The sequence below is a fragment of the Muntiacus reevesi genome, unplaced genomic scaffold, assembly GCF_963930625.1.
Source record: "Muntiacus reevesi unplaced genomic scaffold, mMunRee1.1 SCAFFOLD_120, whole genome shotgun sequence".
Taxonomy (NCBI): Eukaryota; Metazoa; Chordata; class Mammalia; order Artiodactyla; family Cervidae; genus Muntiacus; species Muntiacus reevesi.
In genome coordinates, this window is record NW_027078001.1 from 250,646 (window position 1) to 268,886 (window position 18,241).

Sequence of the window (18,241 nt, forward strand, 5' to 3'; positions counted from 1 at the left end):
GGAAAGAAGTCCCAAGTAGATGAAGAAAAATTCCTAAGCCCAGTCAGCTAGGACTGTCTTTTGTAGATGCAAGAAAATTCTACAACCATTAGGGTCATTTAAGTTTGCAACTATTAGTGTTGCAAGTTTTAGACTATAATACCAGGAATGTACACATTTATTAATTTCCAACTCTGTCCTAGAAACTGTGCTAGGCACTAGATAACAAAATGAAATCCAGTAAGTGGCCCAGGTGATTCTTATGGGACTAAAAATGCCAAAGCTTCTTTCTTTCTGGCCTCTTAAAAAATACAAAGTCTTTTACACTAAATTTCATTCTGCTCAACAAAATAAATTATATGCTCTTATTCAAGTTATTTGCTTATATCCTTACCCGATTAATAGAGTCTCTGGTGCTAAATATTCAGTTTTTGTTTTACTAGATACAGAAACCTCCACCATAAACTCCTAGTTCTATTAAAACAGACACTGGCCCTGCCTATATTTCTAGATACTTTAAACAATTTTTACAATCTTTTTCTATTAAACATATTATAAGTGTTCCTTATAATCCACAGACACGAGACATAGTCGAACGAGCACCTCACACACTAAAGTTACAAATAAAAAGAACTTAAAGAAAGGGGAATACACAGGAACACTGCTGTCTTCCTTATCCAGAGCAGACTTTACTAGATTCCAACATAAGATATTTTCTCAACCCATCACTATTGTTAATACAGCTTTATTCATTTTAAAGTTTTTAAACCTGCCACAGGGAAATATTTTAACCAGGGCAGAAAGGCATTTCGAGGAACTGAAGGACACGTCTCTTCCCCTGCCCATTTGGTACCAAGACGGGTTAATGAAACAATGGAAATCTGGGAAACTAATCTTACAGGGAAAAGGATATGCTTGTATTTCCCCAGGTGGATCCAACAAACTTTTTCCTCGGAAAATTCGACCCAAGGGGGCCCCCGACATTCAAAATGGAAACAACAAAAGCCCTAAGAGGAAGACGTTCCAATACAGGCCATGGCTGCGCTAAAGATCTCCAGAAAGCACCACCCTCAGTGACATCTGTAAGGCATAGTTCCGGCCAGGCAGAAAAGGAGAGCCGACCTCAACAGAAGTAGGTTGCCTTTGTTCAGGCAAGGAGGGGCGACAGTCGGCCTAACGACAAGGCTGAGCACCGAGAGGGATCAGGGAGGCTTCATACTTATAGGGAGGTTTGTGGAAACAATAAGGGAAACGTCAATCAGGCGGGATATTTTAAGTATTCTTTTGTTGAAATGACACTCTATAGTTGGGCAGAGGGTGATAAGTCTTCTGGGCGGGTGTAGGGGGTGGTAGGTTTCCGGACAGGGGGTGATAAGTCCCAGATAGATGCAACTGGCCTGGAGCATCAGGATGGAACTAAAATTATGCTTTGTTTTCTCCAAAGTTAGATGATTCAGCAAGGGGCCTTTGAGACTGTTGCTCTCTTTTCTAGGCCCAAAAGACTCCTTCATTCCAGACCCTGAAATCATAAAAAAAAAAGGGTGGGGGGGGGGGGAGAAGGGCGCCTTATCTCTCTGGCTACTTCCTGCCGGATGGTGCGACGGTTTTGGGTCTGGAATGGAGGATCGTCCTAGGGCCCACAGTCTCCTTTTTTCTGAGCTTGAGGTGAGGCTCTCGAGAAGAAGAAAACAGTCTTGACCTGATCTCAAGAGATGGCCCGAATCCGTTCTTGGAGAAACCTTTGAAAGAGATTAAAGAGACAGGGTCCAGATAAGAGGAATAGAATGATAAATACTAATGGCCCCAGAAAGGGAGCAGCCAAGGGAGGATCTGTGGGAACAGGTTTTGGGGAATGTAAAGGTTTTCTAACTCTTTCTGCGGCATTCAATTCTGTCTCTAAGTTCTCTGACTCGACCCTGGACTATCCCCGTTTCATTAGCAAAATAGCAGCAGTCCTCTCCTAGGAAAAGGCAGGTCCCTCCCTTTTCTGCAGTGAGAAGGTCCAGGGCTCGCCTATTTTGTAGGGCCACAGAAGCTAATGAGTTAATTTGTTTTGGGATTGAAACGAAGGACTCTACTACCTGCTCCATGTCTTCATTAAGTTCTTGGGACAGCTTGTAATAGAAATGGGCAGAGGTCGAGATGCCTCCCATCCCGGTGCCTTAGGGCTGCTGCTATCTATGCCAGTCCCAACCAGGAGGGGGGGGGGGTGGCGATGACAGCTCATCTTTTTCTGTGGGAAAGTTCCCCTTGGGGGGTAAACTCTTTGTTCTAGCTCTCCCTCTTCGAGGAATGTTAGGCCTGGGGTCAGGAAGACCAAGATGTAGGGTCCACGGGGGTCTAAGGAGAGGCATGAATATGCATAGGTCCCACAGAGAATGAAGATTCCTGGATTGGTGCAATTATTTGTGCTGTTCCAGAGAACCCAAGTGGAACAGAAGGAGGGAGTGGAGTTTGTAAGACCAGTGCAGTTGGGACTAGAGTAGTCAATACAGGTTAGGTTTGAAGAGGCTGAGAGTAAGGACATTGTCAGAGACTGGCCCAATGAGTTGTGTAGTTTTCTGTTGGGAAGGGGAAGTACAGTTGCCCTGTGACAGCCAGGTTGAGGGTAAGGGAATGGCTCTGTGTGGTGAGGGAGAGAGTGACATGCATATCCAACACTGGGATGTGTGTGGTGTGTACTGGAAGAATTGAAAGGAAGAGTTGAGAAGGCGGGGAAGGTGTTGGTTGCCAGAGGTAGGTTTTAGGAGAGGCCGTAATTGGGAAAGGAGGTCTAGGTGTTTGTAAGGCTCAGGGGTCAACTGTAACCGGGAAATTATGTTCTTTGTAACTTGTTCTTGTTTCTTTTCCCGATTTTGATCTAGTACCCCACCCCCGTCTGAGTACCCCCAGTGGGTAATGGGATAGAAACATATGTTTCTTCCATTTGGCTTATGGCAGGTACTCATGAAACTCCCTCTCTTTTGTACTTTGACAGTGAGTAGGGATTTGGACTTCCCGCCCCCGAGGTTCATGTCATGGTGCATGGTTTTGGAGCTGTATTGTAACATGAGGAATGTACGTAGGAATAAATGTCTGAGCAGGGGCAGGGAGTAGCCAGGAGGCTGGGGAGTGCAGCAAGGATAAGGAGCAGGGGAGTCATGGGGCTGTTAGTTAGACAGTACAGAGGAAATAGCACCCTAGGAGTAGAACCCAGCTAGCAATGTAGGCGATACCCACGGAAAGATGAAGAATAGGTGGCCAGTCCTGAGGGGAGACAGTTACTAGGCCTACAGCAAGGATTAAGATTAGGAGTGCAGCTATAGTTAGAGAGACAGGGAGAGGTCAGTCAGGGTGAGGGGCAGAAGGCCCCAAGTTGGTGGTGATTTGAATCTGAGGAGGAACAGTGCTCATTAGGATGTAGAATGATGTAGAGAATGAGAGTAAAGAAATCAATTTCGTCTGGAGTCAGGTTGTAGAAGGTTCCCTGGAGCCACAGTTGAGACACCAGTGCAGTCAGGTCTTTGAAGGAAGTTCCTGTTGGGGCGCTGATCCAGAGGTCTTGTAGTAGTTGGGTCAGGAGCAGTTGTAGGTTGAAGAGAGTCCAGGTCATTCAGTGTCCTCTCCGATAGTTGGCAGGGGTTGTCGCTGGGTGAATTTTAAGGAGGTGGGTGCTGTGTGGGAGACCTGATAGGTGTCATTTAAGGAGGGCAGCGCAGGATTGGAGGTGACCCATTTTAGACGAGAGAGGTGTACCCAGGAGGCGACCTTTTTGAGTTTAGCTGCAGTTGGGGCAAGGAGGATGACTTTGAATGGTCCCTGCCACTGTGGGGTTAGGTCACCCTGGGGATGATCAGACAGATAGACCATGTCCCCAATTTGTAAAGGGGGCAGGGAGGCTTGGGGGTCAGGGGCAGGCAGATTGTGACTGATGTATTTCCAGAGGGCATTGCGGAGTTGCGTCAGCAGAGGGGGGAGTGTAGGAAGCTTGGTATGGGAGGAGGCTCAGGGGGGAGTCCAGGAGGGAGCATGGGCCTTCCATACATCACCTCAAAGGGGCTCAGCCCCAGGGGCTTTCTGGGCAAAGCCTGTATTCTGAGGAAAACAATTGGTAAAAGTTTACTCCAATTCAGATGTACCTCGAGGGTTAGTTTGGTAAGGGTTTTTTTGATTGTTCTACTCATCCTTTCTACCTTTCCTGAGGACCGGGGAGGGTATGGAATGTGAAATTTCCAGGGTGTGTGTAAGAATTGAGGAAGTTGTTGGGTGCCCTTGGATGTAAATTCTGGGCCATTATCAGACTGTAGGGATGAAGGCAGGCCAAACCTGGGGATAATTTCTGTGAGGAGGATTTGGGCCACTGTGTGGGCTCTTTTGTCTGTAGTGGGAAATGCTTCTACCCATCCCGAAAATGTGTCCCGCAGGAGGCTCCGAGGACCGCGGCCCCGGGCCAAAGCGACACACCTCCGGAGCCACGTGAACCCTGAGTAGCAAACGGGATGGTGGGGGGCGGTGGGGGGGGAGCGGTGCGGCGCCGCTCGCTGCCCCACCCAGCTCCCGCAGGCTCGCAAGGCCGCTCAGGTTCCCAGAAGCGCCCCGGGCCGGGCCAGACGGGTGCTGGCTGGGGGTGGCGGTGTGCGGGGCTGGGGCGGCGTCGGCTGCTCTCCGAGCTGCAGGGCCTGGCCGGCCGGAGTCCAGTCACGGGTCGTGCGGCTGGCTCAAGTGCAGCGCGCGCCCCCCGTGGAGAGCTGCGGTTCAAGGCCCGACCAGCAGGTCAGAACAAAAAGGGAGGTGCAATGCAGAGCTCTTAGGGCGCCTGGCAGCTGCCTCGGTCTAAGGACATACCACCCTGAACGTGCCCTGTCTCCTCTGATCTGGGAAGCTGAGCAGGTTCGGGCCTGGTTAGTACTTGGATGGGAGACCACCTAGTAGTTAGACAGTTTTTTTATTTTTCTGAATGCTTACTTCAGAAAGTTAGAATTGGATGACTGTAAACAATAAAACGAATAATATTTTCATAATGTTAAGAATACAGAGTTGGATATTCTTTTTCCTGTTCTACCACAGCTAACTGGAAGTCAGTTGTAGTAAGTGTATATATATATATATATATGTATGTATGTATAATTTTTCTTCTTCTCTATATGAATTTGCAAAGAGGTTTCTCTTAAAATACTGTGTTAATGTGCTATACATTTACCCCAGACTCTGTCTTCAAGTTGGTTCTGCCTAAGACTCATATTCAGACTTGACAAACTGGTATGTTTACTCATGCAAATGTTCTCTTAAGTTATGTGAATGAAAGTGTATTTGCTAGAAAACCTGCCTTTCTTCAAGATTCATGTCAATCATTTTGTGGCCGGAGACAACTCACCCGGTGCTTAGGTTTTCGCAGAGTACATGTTGTAGGTGAGGGGCCTGGTGCTATTCTCTTCAGTTTTGAGACATTTCCTTTCTCTAATTAACAGACTGCTGGTAGTTATATGACATCTGGCCAAAGACTAGCAGGGGGACACTCTTTCCGCCCCCTTCTGATGCCTATGTCAGAGGCTTTCTCTATCTCCTTTTTACTTTAATAAAACCTTATTACGAATAAGTCTCGATTTGAGAACACATTACCAACATATACTGGTTTCCAAATAACTTTTCTAAAATACTGTAGAAAAATTTCATATCATGATCCTTCTGGTAAGCTGTGAAATTTCTTCAAAAACACTAGATTTATTATTTCTCGCATTATCAACTCACAGCCTATACCACAAGCTGAGGTTTTTTTATATAAATGGGACTAAAAAACGCCGAAGCTTCTTTCTGGTCTGTTGAAAAATACAAGTCTTTTACACTAAATTTCATTCTGCTCAATGAAATAAATTATATGCTCTTATTCAAGTTATTTGCCTATATCCTTACCCCATTAATATAGTCTCTGATTCTAAATATTGAGTTTTTGTATTCCTAGATACAGAAACCTCCACCATAAACTCCTAGTTCTGTTAAAACAGACACTGGCCCTGCCTATATTTCTAGATACTTTAAGCAATTTTTGCAGTATTTTTCTATTAAGAAAAAACGCCTCAGGGTGGTCCTCTCTCAGGGTCCTTGCCCCTGAGCCTGGGGGCCAGCGAGGGGCTCCACACTCCCAGGCCAAGGCAGAACCACATGCACACGTCTGTTCCTGCCCCCTGCACCGTCAGAGAGCTCGGGTGAGCCAGAGTCTGTCAGGCAGCTCCTGGGCAAGCCCAGCAGCACCGCCTGTTGCCGGGAGCCAACACATGAGACCCTACCCCTAAAAAGGCCATAGGGGAGAAATCCTGACAGGCAAGGCGAATCAGGTTTTCAGGGGTTTCGAAAAAGTCAGCTCACGAAACCCTACCCCTAACAAGGCCATGAGGGAGAAAACCTGATGGGCAAGACGAATCAGGTTTTCAGGGGTTTTCGAAAAGGCTAGTTCACAAGATCCCACCCATGACAAGGTCACGAGGAGAAAGCCTGACAGGCAAGGCAGATCAGGTTTTCAGGAATTTTGAAAAGCTGCCCCCGGCTCTAACCTTAAAGATGATATCTGTCTTTCTGATGCCTGCCTCAATGGACTACTCCCTAATTTCTCTGACACAGACAGGAAGGCCTTCCCCGATCTCTTCCCAAATAAGAATCAATTTAGAACTTTAATCAATAAGTTTCCCAGGTGGTAGTTTTTTATGAGATTATTCAGGGTGAAAGGAGTGTTTTAATTCAAACACCTCTGCTGGTAGTTTTGTTAGCCAAATGCATTTATGCGCTTGGTACTAATATGCATGATTGCTTATAATATCCTAATCATAAAATAGCATGAAGAACCTGATTATATAAAAGCCCTAATAGACATAGAGCCCTTTTAAGGGGTAAAGGAGTCCTATTAGAAAACATAAGAAAATTATTCTATAGGTGGTTATTGGGTTGTGATTTGCTTGCTGTGTTTTGCTTGCTGTATTTTTGCCTTTAATGTGCTAAGGTTGTGTTATAAAAACCATTGTTAATATAGTTAAAGATCTAGACAAATAAGAACTTAGCCCTAGTGTGGTAACAATGAGACGGTTGTTAATTGTTAGCCAGGAATACTAGGCAGAAGTTGCCTCACTGAAGCCGCAGAGTCTGTATGGGGTAAACTTCTTAGATAAACGCAACTGACAACTTTTGCAGTAAGATTAATTTTTGTATTAACAAGAATATAATTCTACTCTGTACTGTTTCCCTATGACCCTGTTACCTTTCAGTTAAGGTCACCATAAAATCGGAAAATAGGTTTACAATCACTTGACCTGCATAAAATGTTAATAGCCTCAAGGCCAGAAGATCATGTGCTAAAAATTACTATAGAATTAGAAAGCAAAAAAATCCTGCTTTTCCTAAAATTCAAAATGATGTAATGCTAATCCTGTGAAATCATGAGTAAACATCTTGTACCTTAAAAACATTCTGTGAAAGGGTATAAAACCGGTTGTCAGAAAGTAAAACACAGACTTGGGCCTATCAAGGCTAGTCTCACGTCTCTCTCTCTCTCTCTCGCCGACGCCGTTCATCCTGAGGGTACCCCCTGGATCATGTCGAGGCTGGATCCCGGCAAGTGGCACCACGAACAGGGAACCCGAAGGTAAGCCCCCCCCCCATTGTTCAGGTTTCAGGACGGCTAGGACCCCACTAGGGTGCTGCAGGGCCCCCTGCATAAGATAGGTAGGGTGAGGAAAGTGGGTAGGCTTTAGGTTTCTTCTTTACAACCCTACTAGGGCGCTACAGGCCCCCCTACATAAGAAAGGTAGGGTAAGAAAAGTGGGTACGTTTCAGTTTCCTTCTTCTCTAAATTAAGCCTCTTCCTTTTTTCTCTTTTTTTCTTCTTCTAATTAGCAACAAAAATGGGTAACAGTGAGTTAAAAGAAAGACAACTTTTTATTGGAATCATAATGCAACTTCTTAACTACAGAGGAATTAAAGTTAAAAAGACCAGTGTTCAGTCCTTTTCCCCCTTTGTCCAAGAGCAATGTCCTTGTTTTCCAGAAGACAGCAGTTCTCCTGGGTTCCCTTACCCTCCTGCCCTCCACCCCGGTGCTCTTTCCAATGAGATCTCTTGCTTTCTCAGCACATGTGTCTCCTCCGACAATTCATTTATAAGAGCTCAGTTACGGGCCCTAGAAGGGGTCCCCCTTCCTGCAACTGGTGGGAACTCTTCTTCCCTGAGACTGACATCCTGACCACTCAGGGTACTCAGAGGCCAGCTTGCCTGCCAATGGACCAGACCCAGCGGCCGCAACTGGGACCCTTTTGTCCCTGGTCTCCTCCTGACACAGACAACTGGCCAGAGTGCCCCGACTAGTAAGGAACAAGAGACTTTATTGACCTCTTTCCCCTTCCCTCTCTCTGTCCTCTCCTTAGCCCTTCCTATCCCTCCCGTTTTTCTAATCCCCCAGTAATTTGGTCGAAGGGCCTCAGCTTGAGCTGAGGATTGGAGACTGATCACCTCCTCTTGGCAGAGAACTCGAATTCCGGTAGGGCCGAGTTCCAGTCCTCCCTTCTCTGGATGCCTGGGTACCTGCAGGTGGCAGGAGACGTCTGTAAGGCCACCCTTTTTGCCCCCCCCCTTTCCCGCCTCCTCCTCCTTCTCCTTTTCCTTTCCTCCTTAAAATCTTTGAAGACATCTGAAGTTCTGTGTCTATCTAGAAGGTTTTCTGAGAGACTGTATTCTTGTATTTAAGGGAGTGTCTGATGAGGACTGCCAGGTTTATATGTGTGTGTTTTAACTCTGTGTTCTGTGTTGTGATTTTTGATGGCTATTTTGCTTTTTGTTAGAACTTGATTTTCTTTCCCTGTGCCTTGAGACCAGGGAACACTTATCTAGACCATCTCTAACTCCTGAGACTGAGAGAAAAAGGGGAAAAGCCTTTAAAATTTTTTATTTATTTCAACTTTTTTATAAACTAGTAAATTTTATATTATAATATCTAATTCATCACCAAACTTAAAATATGAAGCTAGATCTCGCACTGTGTCTGTCTAAATATGTCTTGGTATATCTTTGTCTTTGGGTAGTATTTTTTAGGTTAATTTGTAAAAGAGCTCTATTTAATTGGCTTAAAAAAAAAAAGGTAAGTGCTTACAAATCAAATAATTCTAAATTAAACAATAAATTCCAGGTTCAGGTAAACTAAAAAATATTCAATATTAAATACCTGATATTAATGTTTGTTTGTTGACCTATCTAATATAGACATGTCTTAGAGTAATTAACATCTAGTAAAATATTTTCATTATGCCTAGGTTTATTATAAGTTAAATGTTGTTATACTGTAATATCTGTTACAAGTTTGTCAGCAAGGAAAGTACCTCAAGTAAGAAACTTAAAAAAAAAGAAGGTAAGTGAGATATGAGCTTTTAAACTTTATTAAGATTAAAAATATCTGTCTAAAACAGTTTCTCTAGGTTTTGGTAACCTAAATTTCTAAAGTTGTGCTAAACTAATAGCAGAAGTTTATTAAATAGCTTGGTCATTTCCAAATAAAATAAGATTCTGAAACATTCATTACTGAATAGTAACTTACAGAGAAACTAAAGATTTTAGACTATTAATAAATAATGTTTGATGCCATCCTGAGATGTTCATTAGAAGTTTTTTAGAAATTATCACTGGTATTTATGTTCACCAATCTATAGAGTGCTAATATAAAGGTAAATTCTTGGTTGCTTAAAGAAAGTAGGATGTGTGTGTTCAGTAAAAAAGGTATAAAAAATAAAGTTACATTTTACGAAGGGAAAAGAAAGTAAGTCTGACTTACAGGTGGCTGTTTCAGGATGGGAGAACAAAGTAATGGGTACAAAAAGTGTTAAGAAGGCTTGATGGAAAGTACACTCCAAGGGAAGTGTTTTGTGCATAAATACAAGTTTTCTTGAGACGTTGAACTGCCTTTGATAATGGATTTTAAGTTTCTTTACCTCTAAAGTGGTCTGTTCTATGTTTACCTTTAAAATCTTTTTTACTTTGGCTAAGTAAATATATTATTTCACAGTGATCTATATGATTCTACCTGACAGAGTACTATAAACCCTTTTGATATTTATTGACAAAACTGCCTAAATAACTTGACTTCTAGCTGACTTTGGGATGCTTCAGAGGGCCCCTGAGACATCCCAAAGAGCTATTAAACTACCTGAGTTCATTTGACCTGTTAAATTGCATGGGAATTACTGTTGGAGGAGTGATAAATCTTCAGGTTATATTGTATGGTTGATGTTACTTATATAGATATCCTAGAAATTATGTGAAATTCATGAAAATCTGATATGTCCTGGTAAAATATTGTCAGTTATCATTTTAGCTATCACGTTAAAGTGTTAGAAGTCACAGCAATGACCAGGCTACAATTTAATTAGATTTTAAACATGCCTTGTATGGTTTCACTCTCATGCCTTTTAAAAAAATACTGCTAGTTCTTCGAGATTTATAAAAAGACTTTTCTAAGATTAACTAAAAAAATTTGTTTGTTTGCTATCCAGTAAATTGGTAACAGACTGGAATTTAGTCTACTCTCTATGTTAAGAGAAAAAAGTTTTCTTAGAATGAATCTTTCAATAAATAAGTGTTATTTAAGATTATGGTACATATAAAAGCTCATTCTGCTTCTACCAAAAATAACCCCTCACTGTTAGACTTGTGCTATCTTAATGTCTTAAAACTGACAACGCCCCTGCTTACACTTCTAAACCTTTTCAAGCTTGAATATTGGGGCAACGACATTAAACCCATTCATACCCTTCGTCCCGTCACAGAACTCATCAGAGCAACCCCAAGCAGTGCAGGACTGGACCTCTGTTCCACCGTCACAACAATACTAACACCTGACTCCACCGCTGTGAAAGTTCCCACTGGTGTTCATGGCCCTTTGCCTAGAGAAACGATGGGACTATTAATAGGCAGGAGCCCCACATCCTTACATGGGATCACAGTGATTCCAGAAGTCATAGACTCAGACTATACTGGTGAAATTCAAATAATGGTGTCTCCCCCCACTAAGACTATTCAAATCTATAAAGGACAGAAAATAGCTCAGTTGCTGATGCTACCTTGTCATGCTGACACAAGAAAAGCAGCTTCAGCTGCCAAGTGTTGGGACAGGGGGTCTGATTCAAGTGATTATGCCTTTTGGGTTACACAAGTTACTCAAAAAAGACCTATGAAGACAATTCTAGTTAATGGTAAAAAGGTGACTGGCCTGCTAGACACGGGAGCAGACATTTCCTGTATTGCGGGCAGTGACTGGCCCAGTGCTTGGCCAACTCAAACCACAGCTAATGAGTTGGTTGGCATTGGTAGAGCACCTTCAGTGACAAAGAGCTCACAAATTTTACTTTGGTATGTAGATAAAGACTGCCAGGGACATTTTCAACCTTATGTAATTCCTTCATTGGGAGAGATATTTTTGCTCAGATGGGAGTTTTGCTGTATTGCCCAGATGAAAAGGTGGCTGCACAGATGTCGCAGATAAGTTATAATCCTTTTATGGGTCTGAGTAAAGATCAAGAGAGACAAATTGAGCCAGTTGTCCCAAAAATAAGAAGAGAGAGACAAGGCTTAAGATATCCAAATTTATAAGAGAGGCCATTGTTCTCGCCGCTGACCCCATAGTCTGGAAATCTCCTGATCCAGTGTGGGTGGAACAATGGCCTTTAAATTCAGAAAAACTTTCAGCAGCACGACAGTTAGTGAGAGAACAATTAAAGGCTGGACATATAGAGTCTTCAAATAGTCCATGGAACATGCCAGTTTTTGTAATAAAAAAAAAATCGGGGAAATGGAGACTCTTGCAAGATCTAAGAGCAATAAATGCCACTATGTAAGATATGGGAGCCTTACAGCCTGGCCTTCCCTCCCCTGTGGCTGTTCCCCAAGGCTACAATGTTATAGTGATTGATCTTCAAGATTGCTTCTTTACTATTCCCTTAGACCCTCAAGATAAAAAGAGATTTGCCTTTAGTCTTCCCTCAGAAAATTTTAGACAACCTCATCAGAGATTTCAATGGAAGGTTCTTCCCCAGGGTATGAAAAATAGTCCCACATTGTGTCAAAAGTTTGTGGACGCTGCCCTACAAGGTATCAGGGAGAAACATCGGGATGTCTATCTAGTCCACTATATGGATGATATATTGCTAGCACACCCGGATAGGGTTTATTTACAGTAAGTTTTGATTAAATTGCAAGAGACTTTGAATCGCTGGGGCCTAAAGGTGGCCCCTGAAAAAATCCAAGTGAATATGCCTATAACATATGTGAGAAGAATCCTAAATAATGAAACAGTTACTCATGTACCTTTGCAGCTTAGAAAAGATAATTTGGTTACTTTAGATGATTATCAAAAGTTGTTAGGGGATATAAATTGGATTCGGCCCTTTTTAAAGTTGACTACTTCTGATCTTAAGCCTTTCTTTGACATTCTTCAAGGGGATCCAGACCCCACCTCTGCTAGAATGCTGACACCTGCAGCCAGGGAAGCCTTAATGAAGGTAGAAGAAGCTTTAGATAAAAATTATATTAAGAGACTTGATTATAGTATGGCATGGCAATTTATAGTGTTGCCCACAGCTGTGGCCCCTACAGGGGTGCTTTGGCAAGAGGGTCCCCTAGAATGGTTGCATTTACCTGTCACGGCCAAAAAGGTTGTGGCCTGTTATCCAGGACTAGTGGCTACTTTAATAATTAAAGGGAGACATAGAAGCATTGAAATGTTTGGAAAAGAACCATCTGAAATCATAGTGCCTTATAATAAAGAGCAACTAAATGCCCTTCTATCATTAAATGAAGACTGGCCGATTGTCATTGGTAATTATCCAGGACAAATTTTACACCATTTACTTGCTAGTCCTTTATTAAATTTCCTCTCACGACATCCGGTGATATTTCAAGAAAGGTGTCAAGTTTCCCCTATCGAGGGGGCAATGTTGGTGTTTACAGATGGGTCTTCTAATGGAAAGGCTGCTATTGTCACCCAGACTTCAAAAAGGGTTTTAAATACTGGGGAAACATCAGCCCAGAAAGCAGAATTAACAGCCGTGATAGAGGCGTTCAAAGAGTTTTTAGACCAGGCTTTTAATTTATTTTCTGACTCACAGTATGTAGTTAGGTTGTTCCCTCAAATTGAAACGGCTGTTTTACCAGAAAATAAAACCACAATTTTTATATTGTTATCTACCCTTCAACAGCAAATTTGGAAAAGGTCAAAACAATTCTATGTTGGACATATAAGAGCTCATTCTAATTTACCTGGACCCCTCCATACGTTTAACCAAGAGGCAGATTTGCTAACCCGAACCATAGTGGCCAGTGATTTTGAAGATGCTAAAGCCTCACATGCTATGCATCATCAAAATGCAACTGCCCTTCAATACCAGTTCCACATTCCTAGGGAATCTGCACTCGAGATTGTTAGAACATGTCAACTTTGCCCTACTTCAGTTCCCGCTTTGCTTTTTGGGGTAAATCCCCGTGGCTTACTACCTAATGTGCTTTGGCAGATGGATGTAACACATGTTCCTTCTTTTGGAAAACTATCCTTTGTGTATGTTACTGTAGATACCTTCTCCCATGTCATTGTGGCTACTGCCAGAATGGGAGAAGCCTATAAAGATGTAGTTCAACATCTTTTTGCCTGTTTTTCCTATTTAGGAATGCCAAAATCAATTAAGACAGACAATGCTCCAGTTTATACATCTAAGTCCCTTAAAAATTTCTGTGCCCAATTCGGTATATCCCACTCTACAGGAATTCCTTACAATCCCCAGGGACAAGCAATTGTAGAAAGGGCACATCAGACACTTAAAACACAAATTTCTAAATTACAAGAAGGGCAGTTCAAATACAGTTCTCCACACCACGTTTTGCAGCACGCCCTCTTTGTGCTCAATAACCTTAACGCTGATCAAGCCGGTTTAACAGCTATGTTCCGTCACTGGAACCCAGAACAAAAAGATATGAAACCTTTAGTAAAGTGGAAAGACCTCCTTTCCGGACTATGGAAGGGACCTGATCCCTTGCTAACCAGTGGGCGAGGGTATGCTTGTATTTTCCCACAGGGTGCTGACTCGCCAATTTAGATCCCAGACAGACTGATTTGCCATGTCGAAGTCCCCCAGACCTCCGGTTCCCTCGCAGCCTCAGCCACAAAAGAGGAAGAGCACTCCTCTGCCCTCGCCTCGGTCACTCACCCGGGAAGTCCAGCAGACTTGGAAATGACCGGCAACAGAGATCCCGGAGGAACCAACGGCGGATCCACCCACTAAACAGATGTCATGGCTTTGCATGAAAGATGGCGCCCAACCTCCTACTCCTTCACGTCGCAGAAGACCACCAGGACGTCCTGCGTGGACAACTCAACAAGCCTCCATACCCACATGGGGACAAATTAAGTCACTCTGTCATCAAGCACAGGGAATAGCTTCCCTGCAGGGATCTTCAGCCTCTCCCGAAAGGGTTTTTATTGCTATGCTTGCTTTACTGTCTTGTCAGGCAAGTGCTACCTCCTCTACTTCAGAAAAATACTGGGCATATTTCCCTGGTCCCCTGACCTTCCAAGTACTTACTTGGAACAGCGACCCTATACGGGTCAACACAGACCAGCCTCATCTCTTGGGAGGATCCTATAGTTCTTATGATAAAGATCATTATCCCATCAATTTTAACTATACTTTTAGGGGATTAACAGATGACCTTCCCCTTTGCTTTAACTTCCCCCATAGTCATACAAGTGATCTCATCACTCCCTCTAAGGAGGGACGTGTTGGAGCCTCCAAAACAATTCTGACAGATTCTCCAGCATCAAAATTTTCAGACAATACAGGAGATCGGCTGGTTTGGATATTACAGGCTCATATGCCTGGGGTCCTTGACCCCTATAAATCTTTGTTCCTTAATGCTCCACCAAAATATCCAAATTGTATTGATGTTGCTCCGTCAGATGTCATATGGAAAACTATAGACAACCGCCTGGGATACCCAGTATGGAAATCTTGTACTTATAATTCAAACATAGATTATAGAATACCGGGAGGTGGAAACTATTCGGTACAAGACTGGAGCAATCCAAATCCAAGTCAGAATCTAGGAGCTGTCAGTAGGCTTAGCAATTAAAATAATGATTCCCTCCCTTGGCCATTGGTGCCCAGCAGATGGCATTATAATCAATTTGTTCCCCCCATGTTGTCCTATACAACTAAGGGTAAAACTTTTTGACAGCCAGAAATTTGGAGAGCCCTTGCTGCCACCTCCATTGTTACTTTAACTCGACCAGAAAACAATTCCACCTATTCTGTGCTGGCTTGTTTACCCTCCCCTTAGGTTTTTTTGTTTACTAATGATTCAAAAAGACTTCATATACAAATGAATCATTCAGGTGGACCAAATATAGTCTACTGTGAACAATGCATGCTTTCATCCTGTTTAACCCCTCAATGTAATATTTGTTCTTTTGTGGTACTGCAACGTCCACCTTATCTTATGGTGCCTGTCAGAGTGAACGCCTATTGGTATGACAATTGTGGTTTAGCCGTTCTGCAACACCTACAAGATTTAATGTGTTCCCAACGGTTTGTAGGACTACTTATTCTAGGGATTTCAGCTTTGATAACAGCAATTACCTCTGTCACTGTGGCAGCGATATCCTTGACTCAACAAGTACATACCACTCAATATGTCAATGATATTTCAAAAAATGTTTCCTTAACTCTAGCTATGCAAGAGATTATAGATAGGAAATTAGAAGTAAAAATAGATGCCCTGGAAGAAGCAGTCATGCATATTGGAACTGAGTTACAGGCTTTAAGGGTAAAGTTAGCGTTATCCTGTCACGCTGATTATCGGTAGATCTGTGTAATGCCCCCCAAAAGTAAATGATATGGATTACAATGGAGAAAAGATTAAAAATCATATTTCGGGTATATGGAATAGCTCCAGCATTACTTTAGATCTTGGAGAGCTTCACGGTCAGATAAAAACATTAGAACATTCCCGCCTGGACTTTATTACTACAGGAGCTGCTAACGATATTTTTCATAATTTTTCTAACTTTATTACTGAAAAAAATATCCTATCAACTATTTTCAGTTATGCAGCTGTAGCAGCACTAGTTTTACTATTCATTATAATCCTTCCTTGCATCGTCAGAACTCTCCGGCAGAGCACTCAAAAGCTTGCGACTCAGATCCATCTGGCTGTCTTAAAAAGTAAAAAAAGGGCGAGATGCCGGGAGCCAACACATGAGACCCTACCCCTAAAAAGGCCATAGGGGAGAAAACCTGATGGGCAAGGCGAATCAGGTTTTCAGGGGTTTCGAAAAAGTCAGCTCACGAAACCCTACCCCTAACAAGGCCGTAAGGGAGATAACCTGACAGGCAAGGCGAATCAGGTTTTCAGGGGTTTCGAAAAAGTCAGCTCATGAAACCCTACCCCTAACAAGGCCGTAAGAGAGAAAACCTGACGGGCAAGACGAATCAGGTTTTCAGGGGTTTTTGAAAAGGCTAGCTCACGAGATCCCACCCATGACAAGGTCACGAGGAGAAAGCCTGACAGGCAAGGCAGATCAGGTTTTCAGGGATTTTGAAAAGCTGCCCCCGGCTCTAACCTTAAAGATATCTGTCTTTCTGATGCCTGCCTCAATGAACTACTCCCTAATTTCTCTGACACAGACAGGAAGGCCTTCCCCGATCTCTTCCCAAATAAGAATCAATTTAGAACTTTAATCAATAAGTTTCCCAGGTGGTAGTTTTTTATGAGATTATTCAGGGTGAAAGGAGTGTTTTAATTCAAACACCTCTGCTGGTAGTTTTGTTAGCCAAATGCATTTATGCGCTTGGTACTAATATGCATGATTGCTTATAATATCCTAATCATAAAATAGCATGAAGAACCTGATTATATAAAAGCCCTAATAGACATAGAGCCCTTTTAAGGGGTAAAGGAGTCCTATTAGAAAACATAAGAAAATTATTCTATAGGTGGTTATTGGGTTGTGATTTGCTTGCTGTGTTTTGCTTGCTGTATTTTTGCCTTTAATGTGCTAAGGTTGTGTTATAAAAACCATTGTTAATATAGTTAAAGATCTAGACAAATAAGAACTTAGCCCTAGTGTGGTACCAATGAGACGGTTGTTAATTGTCAGTCAGGAGTACTAGGGCAGAAGCTGCCTCACTGAAGCCGCAGAGTCTGTATGGGGTAAACTTCTTAGATAAACGCAACTGACAACTTTTGCAGTAAGATTAATTTTTGTATTAACAAGAATATAATTCTACTCTGTACTGTTTCCCTATGACCCTGTTACCTTTCAGTTAAGGTCACCATAAAATCGGAAAATAGGTTTACAATCACTTGACCTGCATAAAATGTTAATAGCCTCAAGGCCAGAAGATCATGTGCTAAAAACTACTATAGAATTAGAAAGCAAAAAAATCCTGCTTTTCCTAAAAATCAAAATGATGTATGCTAATCCTGTGAAATCATGAGTAAACATCTTGTACCTTAAAAACGTTCTGTGAAAGGGTATAAACCCAGTTATCAGAAAGTAAAACACAGACTTGGGCCTATCAAGGCTAGTCTCATGTCTCTTTCTCTCTCGCCAACGCGGTTCATCCTGAGGTACCACCTGGATCATGTCGAGGCTGGACCCCGGCAGCCTCTGAGGCAGGGCCGACCTAGGGGCACAGTGGGCCTCTTGCTCTCCCTGCTGCCCTGAGGCTGCTGGGCCAAAGAGGCCTTGGGCATCGACCCCCTTCCTGGCCTCTTCCCTCTGACCAGGCCGTCCAGGCTCCAGGCCCCTGCAGTGTGGAGAGAGCCCCTGCCAGAAACCTCCCCTTCAATTAGGCCTCAACTGAGGCCTAGGCAACAGGGGAAAGGCGCTAAGGGAATGAGCCTGGGGAGGCATCTGGGCATGCCTGGACACACTTCCCGCAGCCTGCCTCCTTGTGGGGCAGTACCCCCAGAGGCCAGGAACGTCTGGACAAGGCTGGCCTGGGGCAGGGTCCATGCTGGGACCTGCCCCTGGCCTGTGGGGCCTCTGAGCAGAACCGGCCCTCGCCGCTGGAAGACCTCCCCGGATGCCTCCAAAGGCCGGTTTGCAAGCACTCTCGCTGGCTGGCCGCCGCTCCCTCCCCGAGGGAGGCCCGCGTTTCCCATAAGCCACGAACTCTGCTCCCAAGCCTGGGAGAAAAGCGCTTCGGGGTGATCCTCTCTCAGGGCCCTTGTCCCAGAGCCTGGGGGAGAGGTATAGGCTCCACA